The sequence below is a fragment of the Pogoniulus pusillus genome, chromosome 32, assembly GCF_015220805.1.
Source record: "Pogoniulus pusillus isolate bPogPus1 chromosome 32, bPogPus1.pri, whole genome shotgun sequence".
Taxonomy (NCBI): Eukaryota; Metazoa; Chordata; class Aves; order Piciformes; family Lybiidae; genus Pogoniulus; species Pogoniulus pusillus.
Window position 1 is genome coordinate 10,946,308 of NC_087295.1, and position 23,322 is coordinate 10,969,629.

At 46.3% G+C, this 23,322-nt stretch overlaps 1 protein-coding gene across 1 annotated transcript in view; it reads left to right on the plus strand.

Moving 5' to 3' along the window:
- LOC135189355 (cytochrome c oxidase assembly factor 1 homolog) overlaps positions 1–23,322 on the plus strand; it is a 72,628-nt gene that overhangs the window by 30,023 nt on the left and 19,283 nt on the right. The window contains exon 2 of the mRNA XM_064169611.1: positions 7,178–7,379. The gene's annotated coding sequence lies outside the window, so the exon portion shown is untranslated. The remainder of the gene's footprint in view (positions 1–7,177; positions 7,380–23,322) is intronic.

The following is a 23,322-nucleotide window of genomic DNA, read 5'->3' on the forward strand; positions in this document are numbered from 1 at the left end:
GATGAAGATGCTATTGCAGTCGCAGTGGTTGTGCTGGCTTCAGGCTGGAACGCCCAATACGGCAGTGCTGAGTCACAGCAGCATTTAGTCTTGTGTTGCCACACGTGATGGAACAGGCCCAAGCCATTGTTATGCTGTTGGTAATTCCAGGTAGAATCCAGCACAACTGAGGGAGATGGAAAAAGATGTTGATAATCACTGCAGTCTTTACCCCTGAATGAGCACAGTAATTGTCCACCAGCTGTTGCGACTCTCGCCTGGCTGCCTCTTCAAAGGAGGCTGGAGCAAGGTAGTGGTCGGTCTCTTCTGACATGCAACAAGTGACAGGACAAAAGGAAATGGCCTCTAGTTGTGCCAGGAGAGGTTCAGGTTGGATGTTAGGAAACAGTTCTTCACAGGAAGGGTTATCAAGCACTGGCATAGGCTGACCAGGGAGGTGGTGGAGTCACCAACCCTGAAGGTATTTAAAAGATGCATGGATGTAGTACTAAGGGATGTGGTTTAGTGGTAGTGGCAGGATTGTGAGCTCTAGTTGAGTGGTTGGACTTGAGTAAGGATGCTGGGATGAAGATTGGACTGGATGATCCTGGTGGTCCTTTCCAACCATAGTGATTAGCTGTTGTGCTGAGGGATTTGGTTTAGTCGAGGACTTGTCAGTGTGAACCTAATGATTGGACTCAGAGATCTTAAAGGTCTTTTCCAATGTAAGCAATTCTGTGATTCTGTGATGATCTCAAAGGTGTCAAGCAACCAGGAGGAAAGGGACCTGGGGGTACTGGTAGATAGTAGCTGAAGATGAGCCAGCAGTGTGCCCAGGTGGCCAAGAGAGCCAATGGCACCCTGGCCTGGATCAGGAGCAGTGTGGCCAGCAGGACAAGGGAGATTATTCTGCCCCTGTACTCAGCACTGCTCAGGCCACACCTTGAGTACTGTGTCCAGTTCAGGACTCCTCAATTCAAGAGAGATGTTGAGGTGCTGGAAGGTGTCCAGAGAAGGGCAACAAAGCTGGTGAGGGGCCTGGAACTCAAACCCTATGAGGAGAGGCTGAGGGAGCTGGAGTTATTTAGCCTGGAGAAGAGGAGGCTCAGGGGTGATCTCATTGCTGTCTACAACTACCTGAAGGGAGGCTGTAGCCAGGTGGGGGGTGGCCTCTTCTCCCAGGTAACCAGCAACAGAACAAGGGGACACAGTCTCAAGTTGTGCTGGGGTAGGTCTAGGCTGGATGTTAGGAGGAAGTTGTTGGCAGAGAGAGTGATTGGCATTGGAATGGGCTGCCCAGGGAGGTGGTGGAGTCGCTGTGCCTGGAGGTGTTGAAGCAAAGCCTGGATGAGGCACTTAGTGCCATGGTCTGGTTGACTGGCTAGGGCTGGGTGCTAGGTTGGACTGGATGATCTTGGAGGTCTCTTCCAACCTGGTTGATTCTATGATTCTATGATTCCAGCCTCAACAGTTCTATGATTCTATGACCTTGCATGTGTTCTTTAGCCTTTTCTTTCTTCCAACCTAGTAAATGATTTTAACTGAAGTTTTGGACAGGTACTTCCTGTACCTCTCCAAAATTCACTAGTTTCTCTGACTTTTGCAAAAAAAAGAGCAATGGGGAAGGAAAACAAACCCTAGTCAACTCACTGCTAAGTTCTGAATTCCACATTCAGAGCAACAAATACATCCAAATGATTTTTGCTTTACTGTTAGTCATTTGTACTAACCTGCAATTAAAAGGCTCAGCATTTGTTCTCCTCTCTTTCTGAAACTACATTTTCCACTTCCTAGGCCCTGGCCTCAGGCAGTGGATTTTTGAAGCAATCATGCCTTGGTAATTAATGTTTAAAGATTGAATGTTGCAACTTTTAACACAGTTTGTCACTGAGTAAACATCCAGCAATGCCTGGTACCAAAAAAAAAGAAGAGAGCACAAATATAGAAGGCTTTTCCTGGAAGCTGCAAGTCCTGTGAATATTATCCTCAGAGTTCCCAGCTGCACTGTGTTGGATTGCCCCTTCCTCTGTGGTTGGGGGTGGGGGAGAATGCCATGCTTTGACCAAAAAAAAAAAATAGGCAGAAGAAAATAAATACCACAGCTCATCTGTCAGTTCTTTGTGACTCAGCACCCCAGAAAGCTTGCTGGGACCCATTAGCTCATGCAGAAAGGGAGGAGGCAAATCTTTGACGAACGATCTGTGGTCACAACATCAGCAGTGCCACTTCTGGGTGTTGTTTTTTTTTTTTTTCAGGAGCAAAGGAAGGGGTAAAAATAGAAGTTGAGGGTAAAAAGTATGGTCAGAAGTTTCTGGTTCATGTCCCTTTGTGTGTCCCAAGTTTGTGTTTTCTCTGTAGAAGCCACCGTTCCCACTCTGTTACTAAGCCAGTTGGTTTCAGGAGTGGTAACAGCCCATCCTACATGAGGTTTGTGTATGTGACACCAAGTGCTCCTCAGCAGTGTTACCTGAGTGTCTCAGTGCAGTGGGTTTTGGTGCTTTAGAGATGAAATTGCTGTTGCATCTCTTTCTAACAGCAATCCCTGGCAGCTGGAAGGGCAAGTGGGAAAACCAGCAAGTTTGGCATTTCAGGAAGGGGGAAGGGTAGTCTGGATTGAAACTCCTCCTTACTTTAGGCATCTGACTTGGCCATTGCAATCATGATTCAGACCTTTTAGGAGACACACCTCATGCCTAGCATTTCCCAATTGGTTGGCACGAGGCAGCTGCCTCTTCATCTGAAACTCCTAAGACAGGAAAAGTGCCTTGTGAGTGGTTTCTGTCAAAAGGGCTATGGGGCTCATCACACCGTGCCATGGGAAGGGTCTGGCCATGCCAGGGAACCCAAACTGCAGCCACTAATTTGGTATATCCCCTTTTGATCTGATCTCAGTTCTGTTTCTGAAACACTGAAGCCTATCCTGGTCTGGCAGAGGCCAGTGAGAAAATCCTAAACAAATCAACCAGAACAAGAACAGAATACTACTTTGGGCTACTTTTCCTTTTTTACTCCTCTTGTTTTCTACCTTGCAGAAAAGAGAAGGAAATGCCCAACCCAACACACTATTGGCAAGTGGGCAGGCCAAGTTCAGAGCAGGTGCTTTTGGCTTTGTTACTCTTTGATGTTCTCTCTGCTCACAAGAAACCAAAACAGAGAAGTTTTGGAAGAGCTCCATGTGTCTGATTCTGCAATTAAGTGTGAAAATGGAACCTCCCAAATAATCTTGCCTTTCTGGGACTGAAGTCCAGGCTCTAAGTAAGATTAGTAAGAGAAACATTCATCACTAGTCACACTCATTTGAGTAACAGGCAAGTTTGTGCCTGTGCTCACTTCTAGTATTCATTATGAATGTGTATTAGTGACTTCCTAGGCAGTAATCCCAGCTGAATAGTAAATGAAGAATTGCCTTCTGCTTTCAGCATTTCCTCTTCTTTTAGCATTGTTTATCTACCATCAAGAGCAAGCTGATACATTAACTGGGTACCCACTGCTTGGTTGTTTTATTATCCATTGGCTGTACTCTTCTGCCCAGATTATTGACCCTAGAAAGTTTAAGCTGTTTCTAAAATGATTTTGCTGTGGAAGCACAGTTGGGTTTAATTCCTTTTGTTGTTGTTTTGGCTTCTTTAAAAGTTTTCCAGTAAAGATCAGGACCTATTTGTACTAAATTTAAAAGCCAGCTCAAAATAGCTTGCTTGCATTTTTTTTTCCCCCTTTTGATTTTTCACAGAGCCCTTACAAAAAGAGAGGTCCAGAGAGCACTGCTGCAGGGTACAGGGTGCTTTGGTTACATCTCATCTTAAACATGACACAGATCCTTCAGCATTTTGCTAAACTGAAGCATTAATAAGTGCCATGGAAGATGCTTTGGGAGTAAAAGCAGTGTGTTTTTCAAGAAATGCTTAATCCTAACCAGATCATTCAAAGAGAGTGTAATAAAGACTCTGCTGCAGCTAATGAAAAGACTTTGTTCAACCTCGTTGGGTTCTCAAACAGGCAGGCATAATATGCTTGCCTTTGCTAACAGCAGTCATTTAACTGTGTTTCCTTTCCTAGACTGGGAATTGGATTTCCTCTCCATTGTTTGTATGGAAAGACTCAAACTGCTGAAGGAGATGGTGTGAGAGCCACTGTGGTTAGAAGCAGCAGCTGCATTCGAATAGAATAGATCATAAAATCATAGAATGGTTTAGGTTGGAAGGGACCTCAAGGATCATCCAGTTCCAGCCCCCTGCCATAGGCAGGGATACTTCCCACTAGAACAGGTCACTCAAGGCCTCGTCCAACCTGGCCTTGAACACCTCCAGGGAGGGAGCAGCCACAACCTCCCTGAGCAACCTGTGCCAGTGTCTCACCACCCTCACTGCACAGAACTTCTCCCTAACATCTAGTTTAAATCTCCCCTCTGCCAGTTTAAACCTATTACTCCTTGTCCTCTTGTTACAAGACCTTGTAAATAGTCCCTCCCCAACCTTCCTGTAGGGCCTCTTCAGATACTGGAAGGCTACTACAAAGTCTCCTCGAAGCCTTCTCTTCTCCACGCTGCACAGCCCCAGCTCTTTCAGCCTGTCCTCATAGCAGAGCTGCTGCAGCCCTCTGAGCATCTTTGTGGCCTCCTCTGGACTCACTCCAACAGTTCCATATCCTTCTTGTGTTGGGGGCTCAAGAACTGCACACAGGACTCCCAGGTGGAGTCTGATGAGGGCAGAGTAAAGAGGCAGAATCCCCTCCCTTGCCCTGCTCCCACGCTGCTCTTGCTGCAGCCCAGCACACAGTTGCTGTCTGGGCTGCGTGTGCACATCTCCCAACTTCTTAGGCAGCCTTAGCTTCGGTCAAAATAAGCATCCTTACCCTGCATTTAAGCTGATGCCCTCCAACTGAACAGTGCTGGTTGGGTGCACAGGCTGCCTTGCTGCAGTGAGGGACAGTGCAAGAGCTGGGTCGAGCACAGCAAGCAGCTGTCTCTCATGCCAGCTCACACACCTGTGTGCATCCATGCACACTGGTCAGCATGTGCATTAAACCATGTCGCTTTATATGCCTCCATTTGGAAGTGTTTATCTTTTCTTTTTCCCTAGGCTCCATTCCCAGCTTATTCCAAATCCTGTCCCTAGACTCAACATACTTTGTTCTTACACCGCCTGAACTGGGCAGGTTCCCAGCACCTCCTTTGTCTCCAGACCAGGTTTCAATTGCTACCTTTTATCTAGAGGACATTTTGAAAGACTTAACGACTGTTGACTTCCAAGGCAATTTTATGAGAACTCATAAAGAAGCAGGCAGAAGCAGAGAACGATTTGATCAGGGATACAGTCATCAAAGTATCAGGGATGAGGGTAAAATTTAGGGATCTGGCTTTCCACTTGCACCAGAGAATGATTTGCTGTCTTTGTTCTGTTTTCTTTTTTCATTTTTCTCCTCCTTACTTCCTCACTGCTAGAATTAAAGAGGCCAAGGGAATTTATGCTCCTTGTCCTGTTTTGAAACCAGCAATAAATGCTGCAGTTTGTTTTTCTTTCTGAAGGGAAACCTTGCTGTAAAGATGCCACATGCTAAAGAGTTCTCTCTGGGAGCATGGGATAAGGAGGGGAAAAAATAGTTCCATTAGTGACCCTTTAGCTGTGTAACCTTCCCTTAAAATGCCAACAACTCAGCTTCCACAGAGAGACCAGCAAATATTGAAAGAGGGATGTGAAGGACATTCTGAAAGGAGAAAGCAAGAAAGGGGATCTGCTCAGACAAGTTTCTTGGGAAAGGTGATGTAATGTGTACTGTAGAAAATCCTAGCGCCTGACATAACTTACTCTCTGGAGTAGCTGTGGCTGCCAGCAGGCTGGGAAAAACAAAACTGACAGCTGGGAACACAGCTGAGCAGGATGTTTCTTCCAGAAGGAATATGGTAGGGGGAAAAGTTGTTTTCAAAAGGTGCCATTGAAGTTTAATTGAAAAGTGTCCTCTTAATTAAGGCTGAGTGCCCAATGGATGGAAGCCTTATTTCTGCTGGGTCTGTTCACGGCGATACTGCGACATTTAACTCCTGCATGCTGGCAGTACTCAAGAGGCTGCTGTTGGAGTGCCATGGTCTGCAGCTCTGTTACAAGCACACAGTCCTGTTCCTAGGGTTTAGCAGGCTTTTAACAAGCTTTTTAACAGCTGGTTTGAAAATTGCCTGCCTTTGTATTGATTGACTTGCAAATATTTCAAGCCTAGTTTCCTACGGAAATGACTGCTCTCAGCATGTGTGTTGTGTGTGTGTCCACATCCGTGTATAGACAGTGTGGGAACCTCCTGCCCTCTTACAGCAGACCTGACAGGCACAAGATCTTTGAGATATTGAAAATACTAGCACTGTGTGGAAGCAGGTGACTGCATGCTGAAGAGTGTCTGGATCACTTGGTGCCATGGTCTAGTTGACTGGATAAGGCTGGGTGCTAGGTTGGACTGGCTGATCTTGGAGGTCTCTTCCAACCTGGTTGATTCTATGATTCTCTGCAGGGAACTGTACTTTCAGTTAGCCTTGGAAACTCCAAGAAGACAAAATCTGGAAGATCCTGGCATTTCTTACTCCACTTCTCACAGAGCTTGCTAGTTTAAAGCCTGAAATGTTTCATCTTTAAAACTCCTAACTCATCTACTTTTTTTCCTCCTGGTACCTGTACACAACAGTATGCTGTGTGTTCAAAGACTGTTAAATGCATGGTGCTGTTAGAAATTAATGTGCCCACTTTCAGGTAGGCTAATTCATAAAAACTGGATAAATTGGCAAACAAGAAATCCCAGCACTTGAACTCTGATGGATTCATTATAACCAAAAGAGGATAAATGTCTACTATGAAAATGATATTTAGTTGTACCAGTGAAATACATCTTCTGTTACCACCTTTTTACAAATGCTGCTGGCACCCTTCAGGCAAAAGAATGTGTGGTTATTTTTGTTGGGATTTTGTGAATAAGGCTGGCCAAAGCAGCAGAAGATCCCTGATGCTTTTGATGGGGCTCCTGTCATGTCCCAAGTCATGTGCCAACTTCTTGCTTTACCATAAACTGGTTACCAGGAAAACACAAGCAGCAGGACTGACAGTGCTAAGGGTTGTTTTGGAGTGCCAGGTCGAGGGACTCTGTTGAATCCCTAGGAATGTCTGAGCATTCTTCCTCTGCCTTTGTTACATGCTCCTTTGCATTTTCCCTTTTGTTCTAGGTGGAGTGTGGATAAGAGCTGTGGGCAGAGAATTTTGACCGAATTGAGGCTACCAAGTGATAAGGATCTTGAAGCACCGATTCAGAGGAGTGGCAGCAAAAAGCCTGTTGTTACGCTGAGTGCTTTACACAACAAATAACTCCCCCTGCTTCCTCAGCTGCCTAAAAATCAAGCCACAGATTCTGACTTCAACTGGAATACGGTAAGGCACCCCTCAGAAGCCTGCATCCATTGCATGACTGAGTTGAAAATAACTGTCATTATCAGCCTATCATACAACTGTTCTAAATCAAGCCAGGGAAAAAATCACTAGAGCTGTGTAGTTGGCACTATTGCCTGATCTCTTCCTCCCTGTTGTACTAAACCTACAGTAAATGGGGTATTGTTAGTACATCCTCACACTGTGCTGATGGGTTCCACAATTCCCTCAGTTGCAGCTGTTCTGAGGCTGTAAAACTGCAGTGGATCACCAGAAAACCCCCTGCCCACTACCAGAACTGCAGTGGTTCACTAGAAAAGCCCCTGTTCACTGCTGAAACTGCCGTGGATCACTGGAAAACCCCTGTTCACTGCCAAAGCTGCAGTGGTTCACTAGAAAAACCCCTGTCCACTGCTGGAACTGCCGTGGATCACCAGAAAAGCCCTTGCCCACTGCCAGAACTGCAGTGGATTACCAGAAAAGCCTTGTCCACTACCAGAACTGCAGTGGATCACTAGAAAAGCCCTGCCCACTACCAAAATCGGACTTGTTCCTCACCTTGACAAAAGTTCAAGATTCCTTTGTGCAACTTTGCTTTACCTCCTGAACTGTAAAGTACAGAAAATAACTCCTAAAGGTAGACAGCTATTTCAGCAAATAAAATGTCAGTATTCCCCCCCAACTCCCAGCTAGAGTAGAAAATCAAGGCTCCAAAAGCATTGTTACCAAAGTGTCAATTCCCTATCCCTCAAGATACAGAATCCCTAGAGGCTACTGTGTCCCTAAAGTGATGGCAATTTGTTGGTCCCTGTTTAAGAGAAAGTTAACCCCAACCAAACCCCTGGAGGCTAGAGAGATGTGGAGGGGCAGTGTAACTGGCTAGTCTACTTTTGAAAGACAAGAAAACCAGGTAAGGTGGCCTTTAGACCAATATTTGATAAGATATTATTCCTCTGCTGTTTCCACTAAGTCCCTTCTGGTGTCGGACTCACTTCATGCCTTTCCTTTTCCCACATAACTCCTGTGCTTTCTGTTGCTTCTTTATAGAAGTGCATTTATGGCTTGAAAAGCTTGTATCAGAAACAAAGCTATTTAAAGTCCACCTGATTCCTTATGCTTATTCTTTTGGTGTCTGGGCACAGCTGCTAAGAGTCATAGAATCATAGAATCAACCAGGTTGGAAGAGACCTCCAAGATCATCCAGTCCAACCTAGCACCCAGCCCTAGCCAATCAACCAGAGCATGGCACCAAGTGCCTCATCCAGTCTTTCCTTGAACACCTCCAGGGATGGTGACTCCACCACCTCCCTGGGCAGCCCATTCCAATGCCAATCACTCTCTCTACCAACAACTTCCTCCTAACATCCAGCCTATACTTCTCCTGGCACAACTTGAGACTGTGTCCCCTTGGTCTACTGCTGGTTGTCTGGGAGAAGAGACCAACCCCACCTGGCTACAGCCTCCCTTCAGGGAGTTGCAGACAGCAATGAGCTCTGCCCTGAGCCTCCTCTTCTGCAGGCTGCACACCCCCAGCTCCCTCAGCCTCTCCTCATAGGGTTTGTGTTCCAGGCCCCTCACCAGCTTCATCACCCTTCTCTGGACACGTTCCAGCACCTCAACATCTCTCTTGAATTGAGGAGCCCAGAAGTCTGAGAATTGTTGCTTCCCTCTTTCTATAGTTCTTCCCCTCCCCAACCCTAATGCAGGTGACATTTTTAGCTTTAAGGTGTATATCTGGAAGCATGTTATAACATCAGGTGTGAGAGAAATGGGAGCATGTTAAACCTCAGATGTGACAGAAATAGGAAACAAGACAATGAGGCTGCAAACAGCTCAACTCTCTGTATTGAAATTCAGCCACTTTTTTGGGTTTAGAGTGTGACCAATCCACCAAAAATGGAACCCATTTTCTGGGTGTTGGAATGTACTCCTGCCTAGGTTGCTTCCTATTAGGTTATTAACACTTACTGCATCTATAACTGCTGGTTATTGAAGGAAGGACTTAACTTTCTGCCAGAACCCTGGGACTAATTAAAACATTGCCATTAACAGTTAATGAGAAAACTGTTCCTTTCACTAGAAACTGGCTTAGACTCTTAGTCCCATAAAGCACAAATGGCACATACTGAATGATACTTAACAAGCCAATTTGGGGAAGGAGTCAGAGGAGTGCCTCTTGTTATGTGAATTAAAAATGGTTAGTTGCATTCTTCTCACTTCCCCTACCAATACTGGATCTTATATATATGCTAACCACTTTCCATCTCTCAGCGAGGCTCCCAGACCTTGTAGGGCTAGTTCTTTCTTCCAGTAAGACCTTTGCATCATAAAACTGTCCAAATATCCCCAGGGGAAAATCCCACGCTTATAGGAACCTCTAAGCCAGGTTACAGCAGCATGTGCTTGCCCTAGCTGCTTGGCTCGGGTGGAGGAGAAGGGCCTGTTAGAAAGGGATGGCCAGCACAGAATCACAGAGCCAGACTGGTTGGAAAAGACCTTCAAGATCATCAGGTGCAACTAATCAGCCAACATTATCTTATCAACTAAACCACGGCACCAAGTGCCACATCCAGTCTTTTATGAAACACTTTCAGGGGTGGTGACTCCACTGCCTCCCTGGGCAGCCCATTCCAATGCCAATCACTCTTTCTGCAAAGAACTTCTTCCTAACATCCAGCCTAAACCTGCCCTGGCAGAGCTTGAGACTGTATCCCCTTGTTCTGTCACTGGGTACCTGAGAGAAGAGACCAAACCCCAGCTGGCCACAACCTCATTTCAGGTAGTTTGAAACAGTGATAAGGTCCCTTCTGAGCCTCCTCTTCTCCAGACTAACAGAAATAGAGAGAAACAAACAGAATATTTGAGGATATGCCTAATGGATTGAAGTATCAAGGGTGGGAAAGGAAGTTTTGCTCCTCTTATGTGCCCAGTCTTGGGCAGAGGAACAGATGTGGTAAAAGTTAGCTCTGTATATCTGTCACCCACCTCTGCTCTCCTACTGTCTGTCCATACACAGAGTAAAGCAGACAATTCTGTCTTCTCTGATACCAAGTTAAATCTCATTTACAGTGGTTGGGTTTACACTGAGAGTAATCATAGAATCAACCAGGTTGGAAGAGACCTCCAAGCTCATCCAGTCCAACCTAGCACCCAGCCCTGTCCAATCAACCAGACCATGGCACTAAGTGCCTCCTCCAGGCTTTTCTTCAACACCTCCAGGGACAGTGACTCCACCACCTCCCTGGGCAGCCCATTCCAATGCCAATCACTCTCTCTGGCAACAACTTCCTCCTAACATCCAGCCTAGACCTCCCCTGACACAACTGGAGACTGTGTCCCCTTGTTCTGTTGCTCGTTGCCTGGCAGAAGACACTAACACCCACCTGGCTACAGCCTCCCTTCAGGTAGTTGTAGAGAGCAATGAGGTTTGCCCTGAGCCTCCTCTTCTCCAGGCTAAACACCCCCAGCTCCCTCAGCCTCTCCTCACAGGGCTGTGCTCCAGGCCCCTCACCAGCTTCATTGCCCTTCTCTGGACACCTTCCACTACTGCAACATCTCTCTCGAATTGAGCAGCCCAGAACTGGACACAGCACTCAAGGTGTGGCCTGATGTTTGGAGACTCTGGGTCCCCATTACAAATGTTATAAGGGTTAAAAAAACCTCTCAAAACACAATCCATTTCATAATGCACTTCCAGGGAGAATAGTAAGAGCAGTAAATAGTGCATTTTATTCCAGATGTTTCATTTACCAAACATGAAGTACACATCCCAACACTGTCACTTTGAGGTGCCTTCTTAATCTGACTTTACACTTCCCCATAGCAGTATAAATCAAGAATTACTCTACTGATTCAGCAAAGTCATTACCCTGTATTAAACTCAAATGAGAGTGAGTCTTGCTCTTTACCTCTACAGCAAATCCCTTTCACTTCAGTGTGAATGCAGCAGGACATTTAAGCCCAGTGCAAGAACAGAGCCAGGTGGTAAATCTGTGCTCTAAATTCAGTACAGAGCTCTTGAGCTGAATATCCATTTGAGCCTTTTTGAACACCATAGCACTAAACCTCCCTTTCCTGCAGGGTAATTTGCTTCTTTCTCTAGGAGGAATTATATTTTTCTTTTTGTAAGCAGAGGCCACATGAAATACATAACTGCCAGCTGAGCAAATATCTCAAAGACCATAGATTGTATACGTTAAAAAACCAAGAATCCACAAACTGCTGTTTTGAAACTAAATGCTATTTTTCATAGAACAGAATCACAGAATCAGTCAGGGTTGGAAGGGACCACAAGGATCATCTAGTTCCAACCCCCCTGACATGGCCTGGGACACCCTACCCTAGAGCAGGCTGCACACAGCCTCAGCCAGCCTGGCCTTAAACACCTCCAGCCATGGGGCCTCAACCACCTCCCTGGGCAACCCATTCCAGGCTCTCACCACTCTCATGCTGAACAACTTCCTCCTCACATCCAGTCTGAACTTGCCCACTTCCAGCTTTGCTCCATTCCCCCCAGTCCTGTCACTCCCTGATGGCCTAAAAAGTCCCTCCCCAGCTTTTTTGTAGGTCTCTTTCAGATCCTGGAAGGCTACAATAAGGTCACCTCAGAGCCTCCTCTTCTCCAGACTGAACAGCCCCAACTCTTTCAGTCTGTCCTCACAGCAGAGCTGCTCCAGCCCTCTGAGCATCCTCCTGGCCCTGCTCTGGACACACTCCAGCATCTCCACATCCTTATTGTAAAGGGGGCTCCAGAACTGGATGCAGTACTCCAGGTGGGGTCTCAGCAGGGTGGAGTAAAGTGGGAGAATCACCTCCCTGGCCCTGCTGGCCACACTTCTCCTGATGCAGCCCAGGCTCTAGTTGGCCCTCCAGGCTGCAAGTGCACACTGCTGGCTCCTGTTGAGCTTCTCATCCAGCAGCACCCCCAAGTGCCTCTCCTCAGGGCTGCTCTCCAGCCACTCACAGCCAAACCTGGATTTGTGCTTCGGATTGCCTCAACCCAGGTGCAGGACCCTGCACTTGGTCTTGTTGAACCTCATGAGGTTGGCTTGTGCCCACCTCTCCAGCCTGTGAAGGTCCCTCTGGGTGGCATCCCTTCCCTCCAGCCTGTCTGCTGCACCACACAGCTTTTTGAGTCCATTTGAGTCCAGAGATTTTTGAATCCATCAGGATTTTTTTATTCCATACCAATTATCTGCATGGTGGAAAATACACACCCTTAGGAGGGGAACAACTATGATAAGTTGTTAAATCCCAAATTATCTAGCAAAGCAATTTTTTCCATTATGAAAGTTGCTTGTCACATATTAGTGAAATTAATTAGTCACATAGCACACCTTTCACAACCTCAAAAGAATTAGATAATGGCCCATACCTTCCCATGTCTAACAGAAGCAGATCTCTTTGTACATACACCACTATCACTCCTCAGCTTCTGATTATGTTTTCTTCATATGTAATCATAAATCACTCATGAATCAGTCTTAAGCCCCAAAACTAACCAAACCAGTTCATATTTCTGGTGTGAGCTATTCTATTTGCATGTCTTCCCAGATTAAAGCATTTTTTGTTGTGATTTGGAAGGATTCCAGGTATGTTGTGCTCCATGGCAAGAGGTGACAGAATGACATTCAGGAGATATATGCATGGGGAAGGGAGGAAAATAACAGCAAGGCACATTTACTTCTGATTCACTCAGTAGAGGAAAGTCAGCTGAGCAATAACTGTCCAATTCATCCTTTGATTTAGCACTCTGCTTTCTGGGGTCTGTTCAGAGTAGAGAAAGCTCAAGGAGGATCTCAGCAATGTGTGAAAATAGCTGAAGGGAGAGTGTGAAAAAGAGACAGCCAAGCTCTTTCCAGCAGTGCCCAGTGGTGGGACCAGAGGCAGTGAGCACAAACTGAAACACAGGAGGTGTCATCTGAGCATTATGAAACACTTTGTCACTGTGAGGGTGACTAAGTGCTGGCACAGGTTGCCCGGGGAGTCTTCATCCTTGAAGATACTCAGTAGCCATTTGGATACTGTCCTGGGCAACTGCCTGTAGGCAGCCTTGTCTGAGCAAAGAAAGAACTGGACAAAGTGACCTCCAGAGCTCCTTTCTGACCTAAACCCTTCTGTGGTGGTCTCCTGTGAGAAGGAGAGACACCTCAGTTTCTTGGTGGTTCCCTTCAACCAGGAAAAGCAAATTTTAGAAACAAAAAGGGTGCTCCAGCAGCCAGAAGCTCTGGAGGAACCCTAACAAGCATGTAGTTTGCAGTAGGAAGGACAGAAATGCTTGTGGGGTCACAGGATAGGAACCTTACATCTGGCAAAGTAATGGAAACAAAAGCAGGAGTGCAAGAATTGTGCACTACTTCTGCTTCAGTCACTCTGAGTAGTTTTCCTATCTTGTTTGTTTCAGGGAGGGAGATTTGTGACATAACTAATAAATCTACTTCAAAGATCACCTAATGACTACAGCTTTGTGCCAGTGGCATTGGCAGCACAGGAGGGATGCTGAGAACTACTGTGAAAGGGCTTGTCATGTGCAAAAGTAAAGCAGAGAAATCTGACTGCCTACATTTTATGACATTTAATGTCAGTGCAGACAACTGAGGCCTTGGTAGTTTCTGGGGCTGTAATCCTGCCTTTCAGACTGCTTTACCCTGTCATTCTCCTGGACAGGCTGAAGATAAGCACATCAAGGGGTGCTTAGGTCCAGGAGTCTTACAGTGCCAGTTGCTGCTACTGCAAGCTGCAACTCCTAGCTCTGGCCACAGATGAGAATCCCAGACTGTGGGGCTGCACTGGCATCATACTGCAGGGGAACATAGGAAAAAGGGCCCCTCACCTCCTCTATCTCCTGTGACTAGCTTGTCTTCTTGAATGTCAGCTCTTGTGCATTGCTAAGAAATAGTTGAGCAGCACAAAAAGTCAGGCAAGTTCAGTGGCAGGTTCAACACTGCCTTCTCTCAGAACGTCACCTTCCTGGCACAGCTTTCCATCAGCACGGCAAAACAAGGTGGCAGTTTCATTTGCTTTTTCAAGTGCATTTATCATAGAATCGTAGAATCAACCAGGTTGGAAGAGATCATCCAGTCCAACCTATCACTCAGCCCTGTCCAATCAACAGACCATGGCACTAAATGCCTCCTCCAGGCTTTTCTTCAACACCTCCAGGGATGGCGACTCCACCACCTCCCTGGGCAGCCCATTCCAATGCCAATCACTCTCTCTGACAACAACTTCCTCCCAGCCTATACCTCCCCTGGCATAACTTGAGACTGTGTCCCCTTGTTCTGTTGCTGGCTGCCTGGGAGGAGAGCCCAACCCCACCTGGCTACAACCTCCCTTCAGGTAGTTGTAGGCAGCAGTGAGGTCTGCCCTGAGCCTCCTCTTCTGCAGGCTGCACACCCCCAGCTCCCTCAGCCTCTCCTCACAGGGCTGTGCTCCAGGCCCCTCACCAGCCTTGGTGCCCTTCTGTAGACACCTTCCAGTATCTCAACATCTTTCTTGCATTGAGGAGCCCAGAACTGGACACAGCACTCAAGGTGTGGCCTGACCAGTGTTGAGTATAGGCAGAAAGGCAGGATGAAGAAGGCTGAAACTTTGACAAACAAGCTCTGTAATGCTGAGCTGGGTTTAAGCACAGGTGCAGTGTTTTCAAACCATATATGGCACAGTAGAGCAGCTCTGACAAGCAAGATGCAAAGGTGCAATTGCAGCTTTAGTGTAGGAGTAGCAAGTTTCTGTCTGTCACGCTGAAAATGTAACATCTTGCTGGGTCATAAAGAAGGCATTTTTTTTCATACACAACCCTGCTATCACATAGTAATGCCTCCATCTTTTACTAGTGCCACTAGGAGCAGAGAGGTAGCTCCTTTCACATCTTGCTCTGTTCTGCCTCCACTTCTCATAAAGACAAATGCCTGCAGATGAAAAACTAAAATGCTGGTTTCTCTGAGGGGGACTTCAGAGAAGCACAGCTGGGGTTAACATATTGTATTGCCCAGACATATACAAGTGTACTGCAGAAGGCACTATGCAAATAGTGTTCACACAGTTTATAATTTCCTGTTGGAGCAGAAAAGAAAAGAAGGTCATTGATTTAAACCAGAGAATACAAATGATTTCCTGCCTACAAAGCTGCCAAATGCTTGGAGTTACTGATTTTTTTTTCCTCCCTGCTGCTAACCAAACACTTCTGGTCCTGTCATGAGCATCATCAACTTATTGACTGGGTAAACATAGCCCATTAAGCTGAGCATTTTAAAAATGGTAGAAAATTACAGTGGCTGTAGTGGGGAAAAAAAACCCAAACCCATGTATATCACAGTGTCACAGTATCACCAAGTTTGGAAGAGACCTCACAGATCATCAAGTCCAACCCTTTACCACAGAGCTCAAGGCTAGACCATGGCACCAAGTGCCACGTCCAATCCTGCCTTGAACAGCCCCAGGGACGGCGACTCCACCACCTCCCCGGGCAGCCCATTCCAGTGTCCAATGACTCTCTCAGGGAAGAACTTTCTCCTCACCTCCAGCCTAAATCTCCCCTGGCACAGCCTGAGGCTGTGTCCTCTCGTTCTGGTGCTGGCCACCTGAGAGAAGAGAGCAACCTCCTCCTGGCCACAACCTCCCCTCAGGTAGTTGTAGACAGCAATAAGGTCTGCCCTGAGCCTCCTCTTCTCCAGGCTAACCAATCCCAGCTCCCTCAGCCTCTCCTCGTAGGGCTGTGCTCAAGGCCTCTCCCCAGCCTCGTCGCCCTTCTCTGGACACGCTCAAGCATCTCAATGTCCCTCCCAAACTGGGGGGCCCAGAACTGAACACAGTACTCAAGGTGTGGTCTAACCAGTGCAGAGTACAGGGGCAGAATGACCTCCCTGCTCCTCCCTATATTCAAGAAAAAAAAATAAAAGAGAGAAAAAAGGATTCCTGAAGTTAATTAGCTGTTTTCTAGACTCAGATTTGTGGAATTTAAGTTTGCATCCAAGAAAAGAAAGGGATAAATGGAAAGAACACTAGGGAAAGAAAACCTGACAACAAACAGAAGTCTTTGAGCTGGGAGAGAAGAGATTTGGACTGAAGATGAGCAAGTTGTGCCAGGGGAGGTCTAGGCTGGATGTTAGGAGGAATTTCTTCACAGAGAGAGTGATTGGCATTGGAATGGGCTGCCCAGGGAGGTGGTGGAGTCACCGCCCCTGGAGGTGTTGAAGCAAAGCCTGGATGAGGCACTTAGTGCCATGGTCTGGTTGACTGGCTAGGGCTGGGTGCTAGGTTGGACTGGATGATCTTGGAGGTCTCTTCCAACCTGGTTGATTCTATGATTCTAAGAAATTCTTGAGTGAGGGTGGTGAGACAGTGGCACAGACTGCCCAGGGAAGTTGTGGATGCCCCTTCCTGGAGGTGTTCAAGGCCAGATTGGATGTGGCTTTTAGCAGCCTGTCACTCTTGTCCCTGCTTTTGAGGCCTCTTCCAACCCAACTTATTCTATGATCTGTACCATCACTGTAGACAGGGCTGAGAGTGCCAGGACAAGCCAAAAAGGGAAGGGTGCAGGGATGTAGGTGCTTCAAATTTTAAGACACAGCCCTCCTTCCCCCCCATGAAAAAGGTAAAATCATTTCAAAAGTGACATTGAAAGAGTAAAAAAGGGGTGAAAAGGGGTGGCAGCAGCATGGTAAAGGCATGCTTTTATGTGTTTCTTTACTTACTAGCAGAAGGAGGTCTGTGCCCTTGTCTGAGTGGGGTTTTTTTTGGAGCCAGAGCTGAGCACAGCTGATGCCTGGCCTTGGAACATGTCAGTCTGAAGATAGCACGTACGGTATTAATAAGTGTAGAACAATACTTGCTGTCATCTTGGTTACAAGGCAGCAGTTCACTGAAGGGGGCCTGACAATGTCAAAAAGCATTAGACCAGAGCCAGCAAATGCTTTGTGCACCACAGCTGAACCCAAAGGATGAATTGATGCCCTGGATCTGACTTTAAGGCATCTGTCTGCTCTAGAGAGCTTGTGTTTGTCAAGGAATAGGGAAATGAGTTGCTTTTCTCTCCTCCAGCCATCTGCCTGCACAGGAAAGGCAAGGAGCAAGTTGTGAGGGAGCAAATCTAGCGTGCTGTAAACAGAGGGGGGTGCCTTGCAGACAAGGTAACCTTCAGAAGTAGGAACATGCGCTCAGGAGAGGTGTTCAGAGGCAGCTCTGAACAGCAGGGAGACAGCTCCCAAGCCGAGGCTGCCTTTCTCCTGGGGTGGGTGCAGGTGCAGCTGCTAGCTTCCCTGGCCAGAAGCTGTGGGGCCTTTGGTGTGAGAGCTAGCAAGGGAGAGAAGAGCCAGTCGGAAGAGACTCCACCAGGGCAGTAAACAAGGAGATTACAAAGTGATGAAAAATAAGGGTCTCGTCCTTCTAAAGTGACTGAGAAGGAGGTGTGACCATTTCCACCACCCCCTCATCCTCATGCCTGGCGACTATTAAGGCAGGTAGTCACCTAGTATTAATGACCTGTTAACACCTTCTTTAATTTCCTAGTAAGTGCCAGCTGTGGCTGCTGTAATTGTTCTGCTGGTCCTACAACATGGCCTATGCCAGGCTGCTAAATACTTCTGCAGTTTTTCTTCCTGGAACACATGGCCCTGCCTCCTAACACACGTGTGCCACACAAAGGCAAGCTCATACCTCAGTTAAATTCCATCTGAGGCTGGTCAGAGCATTTTGCAGCCATGAAATGTCACCATCTTCCAGCAAAGTAGGAACCAGGAAATGTTTTGTCACTTATTTTTCTACCTGTGAGTTGAGCCACCTGAAGTTTATGGGTTTAGCCACAGTGATACAGTGAGTCAGCCCCTGAGCTGCTTGTGAAACCTGGGAGCACTGTCTTTCTGCTTTGCCTGCTCTGCTGTGGTAGGAACTGCAAAAGCCACAGATAAATTAGAGGGCACACAGGCTAGGAGATTTTTTCTCTCTAAGCTGAGGTCCCTGGGAGTGATGTTCTGTAAAAGCGATGAGATCTCTTTATCGCTCTTCCTAATTCCCACAAGGGAGAGCTGAGAGGCATGCAATGAGAAAACAAAAACAAACAGGGAAAAAAAGTGTGTGCTGTGGTCAAAGGCATAGCCTTTTCCTCTGCAGCCTTCAGTTTAAGAAGTCTGTGGGCATGGATCCCTGCCAGTGCCATTAGCAGCAGCGATTCCTCGCTAACTTGTCCTGGTTCCTTTTCTGATGGATCACGGCACACCTCTGTGTCTCCTGGATGCCACATTTGTCACCTCTCCTTGTATTTAGCCCTTGGTAATCTAGCATTTGATCAACAGCCCCCACAAACAAGTATCTGAAGATGAAAGTAGCATCAGGTTTATAAGGAAATAAGATATGTCCCCTGTGGGAACACACTGCAAGAGTGGAGGAGTTTGTTCAGCCTGGAGGAAAGGTGGGTCTGAGGAGACCTTGGAGTAGCCTTCCAGTACCTGAAGAGGCTTACAAGAAAGCTGGGGAGGGACTTTTTACAAAGGCTTGTAGTGATAGGATGAGAGGGAATGGCCTGAAGCTTGAGGAGGGGAGATATAGACTGGACATTAGAAAGGAATTCTTTACAGTGAGGGTGGTGAGACACTGGAATAGGTTGCCCAGGGAAGTTGTGGACTCCATGTTCAAAGCCAGGTTGGATGAGGCTTTGAGCAGCCTGGTCTAGTGGGAGGTGTGCCTGTCCATGGCAGTGGGATAGGATTAGATAGTTTTTAGAGTTCCTTCCAACCCAAAGTGGTCTGTGAAGCTGTGTTGTTAGCAGCCGTGATTGAAAACACCTACTGGAAAATGCCAGAAAACAGCCTCAGTTGCAAAGCTCCTACCACTTATAGGACACAGTGGTCCTGTAAAGGTTATCCCCTCTTGAATGCACACAAAGCACCTAATTCCAGTATGCAAATGTGTGGTTTGTGCTGTGTCTGTCCTACTCTTACACCCTCACACCTCCTCAGTGGGCACAGTGGTAGCTCCATAGGATGTATCCATATCCCTAAAGGTAGGGTTGGGTTAGGGCTATCGTTGTAGGACACAGCCCTGGACTTGTGCTACACCTGTCTAGGCTGGTGTGCTTTAGCCTAAAAAAGGGGATAGTGCATGAGCTGTGACACAGCCCAGGGCACTGAAGGCCAAATGCCCAAGCTGGTGCAGACTTCTTGGGAAGTGATTCCACATTTTTCTGCCACAGCTCTGCAAAATGAGAGCAAATGAAAAAAACAATGCTTTCCCTATCAGGAGCTATAGAAGGACCTCAGATTTGGTGAATAAAAAAGAGACAGCATTTAAAGCATTAAACAGAGATACTTTTTTCCCCCTTAAGACTTTTTCCACACGTGTTCTGAGGAGGAAAATATGGATTGTGGTCAGCTATTCTCTCAAATTCCTCTTGCCCTGACTCATTTTTGGAAGAGAAGCTGATTCATGTCCAGCTGTCTTGTGAGCATCCAGCATATCTTTGCTTTTTTTTCCAAGGGTGGGTGGATAGATCAGTATCTACTCTTCAGATGGAGTTAAAGGCCTGACTCCAGAAGCTGCATGTGTAAATAGTGTGTCAAGTTCCACCACTTCCTTCACCTTTTTACTTGCTCCATTTCCATCTTGCAGAGCTCTCTGCAAAGATCAACAAACTGATCTGTCTGAACAGAAGCCTTCATGGATTATGGGGGTTTCTTTTCTCCTTCCTTCCTTCCTTCCTTCCTTCCTTCCTTCCTTCCTTCCTTCCTTCCTTCCTTCCTTCCTTCCTTCCTTCCTTCCTTCCTTCCTCCCACTCCCATTATAACTTCTTTTTCTCCTTTCATCTGAGAATAGAGTGTTTCTAGGTCAGAATCCCTGTTGGTCCTGTGCTGATTTTGGTGTTCAGTGCTTATTAAAAAGTCACGAGTTTGAGGTTGTTTTTTTCCCCCCAGATCTTAATTTGTGTTAGCAGATTTAACTGATACTGAACCAGTTCTGCTCATATGGGCAAGGACCAACTTCTGGAAACCATCCAGGTGTCCAAGATGTTTGAAAGTAATTAGTTTTCCTCAAAGCCTTAGGCTTTAAGTGCTGAATTATTTCAAAGGGACTTGACTTTTAGAAGAAAGGGAGGGTCAGCATTTTCTGAAGGAGGGGTCCTTCTTAGGGGGGGGGAGGTGTGGAAAGATAGGTACTTGAAATAAGCTTACTACATATGAGAATCTGAGGGGATTTAGGACAGGATTGTGTTTATTTTGGCTTCTCAGTAGGAAGTATGAATAAGAACAAGTTGTTAACTGCCAGAAGTATGTATTGCAACAATACTATCACATAAAAGGCATTATATTGACAAGATGTTTGACCTTAGGGCTGCAAACCTTCCCAGCTCTGCTGATATTTTTAAAGGCTTTGTAAATTGGACTCCATGCTGATCACAGCAGAGTAGATCTTCTACCCTCTCAATTCCATAAGCAGAAGCATTACAAGGGGACAGCATCATATGATTTACACTATGTTAATTCCTTCAATATTTTTTCCCTGTGACAGCCTGCCCTGGCATTCAGTTCCTTTAGGTCATTGTCTAATGCATGCCTATTTAATGCATGCATGTGGCTTCTATAATTGAAGTTAGTGAGACTACAGGCAAGCCTAAGCCTTATCAGGATTGGAGTTAGAGACTGTAAGCTTCTGGGCAGGGACCAGCTTTTCATGTAGCCACATACAGCTCCAAGGCCAATGATGGCTGCATTACCTCTGTGAACTACTGTGTCCACTTTCTTTTCTCTTTACTAGGTAAAGTGTGACCTATTTGCCATGAAGGCTATTACAGGCTCATTGTGCTTCTCAGTGCTTTTTCCTTGTCTCAGAATTTAGTAAATGAACTTAAAGCTTGATAGGTTGTTGGTTTTGGCTTTGAGAACCTGTCAGTGCCTTTGGCATCATTAATATACTGGACACAGAGAAATGGTACTCACTGCCAGCAGCAGGGAAGTCAAGAAGCTGTCCTGTAGCTTGTTTAGGTAAGCCACTCATTGTTAAAACCATACATTCTAGATGTCATTGGTTTTGGCTTTGAGAGCCTGTCAGTGCCTTTGGCATCATCAATATATTGGACACAGAGAAATGGCACTCACTGCCAGCAGCAGGGAAGTCAAGAAGCTGTCCTATAGCTTGTTTAGGTAAGCCATTTATCATTAAAACCATACATTCTAGACATCATTGGTTTTGGCTTTGAGAACCTGTCAGTGTCTTTGGCATCATTAATATATTTGACACAGAGAAATAGCCACAGACTGGCATGAGAGGGAAGTAGTTATCCCTGCACAGGAGGCATTGCAAGCTCCTTGATCTTTCCATGAGAAATGGTTTGGTGCTTCTCACTGATCGCTTACCTTGCAGGTTCAGTGAACCTGTCCTAGGAAGCTACCTGCAGAATATACACATCAGGCTGTGAAAACCTCCCTGGCTTGACAGTCCACCTCTGCTAAGCTCCTGCTAAGCCCTGAGTGCTGTTCCCTCTCATCCTGCCAGCACCAGACAAAAGGCTGCATTTGCTCTTTCTCTTTGTGATTCTTTTGTGCTGAGGTGCCCGTGTGGAAGCTGGGCTGTGATGCAGGCTGTGGGCAGGCACAGGTATAGCGTGGAGTGATTCTTTTGAACCTTAAATTGCAGCTCTCGTGATCTCATTCACTCCCAGAGGCAGAGAAGCCAAGAAGCTGTCCTGTAGCTTGTTTAGGTAAGCCACTCGTTGTTAAAACCATACATTCTAGGGATCTTGTCTTCTTCTACCTTAGATACAACCTTTCCATTTGCCCTACTTAAGGAATTCTTAAATCTTTTGTGCTTCACCTCTAAAACACAAAAAGGTGAATATTCACACTTCTCCCCTGCATCCCCCATGTGCCATTACAGAAACATACCATTAGGGCTGTTGATGACAGGTTATTAGACATTAACTTATAACACTGTGCTCTAATAACAACAAAAATGGGTCAGACTGTGGGTATAATTATTGTGCTTCTCCAACAACGTGCCCTAGTTGTGCCTCTCTTTTTATGATACCTCTCATGTTTCAGCATGGGCAGTTCTGCTTGTCCTGGGGGGTGACCTGGAGTGGGTTGTCAAGCTGGAATGGGACACAAGCCTAGCCTTCACAAAGACTGAGCTAACTGGCATGGAGCACCTATGCAACTTGGGAGAAAAGCAAAAAAAAAATAGTATTTAGGTACCTGCCTTTGTTAACTGCAGTTAGAAATCAGACACTGCTTTGCAGAGGGATAAACCAGGGGAGGAGGCTCCTGGAATAACAGGAATGGTGGCCCCACTGTTTGTATCTGCCTGGCACTGGAGTGGTGCAGTGGTCTGCAAGGAAGAGGGACATGCAGAATGGGGAAGGTAGGCAGGCAAGAGGAAAAGAACCACAACCCAGCTGGACGAAGCTATGAGGCTGTAGAGCACACAAGGAAATAGACTGCAATATACTGTGACAGGGCAGTACAGAAGATGTGTGAAGTCAGATATAGAAATATGCAAGTGAGAGCAACCACAAGAAGAGAAAAAGGAAATGAAAATGTCTTTGTGCAAACTGAGCAAGCCACCTGTGTCCTAGCATGTGTCCCAGCAGATGGGATACAACTACAAGAATAAGGTGGCTGTTCAGAGCCCTTAATCACTCTGTTGGCTGCTTTCACTCTCCTTGCTAATTAGCCAGCAGCAAAGGCAGAGAATAAACTTATCATAGCTTCCTGGCTTGCCAGTAATCTTATTACACAGAGTTGTGGCTTCAAAGTATTTTAACCAGGGTCAAGTTACACCTTTCTAGAACCCAGCCACAAGGAGATCCTTGCAGTGACCGTTTCAAAGGTGGCTGAAAAGGTATTTTGCCTCCCTGCATGCTAACCTGCTCCCTGTGAGTGCTTCTAGAGAACCACCACTGTGAAAAACCAGAGCATTACCTCTACTTATAGAACTTTTCTCCATTCACAGTCAGACT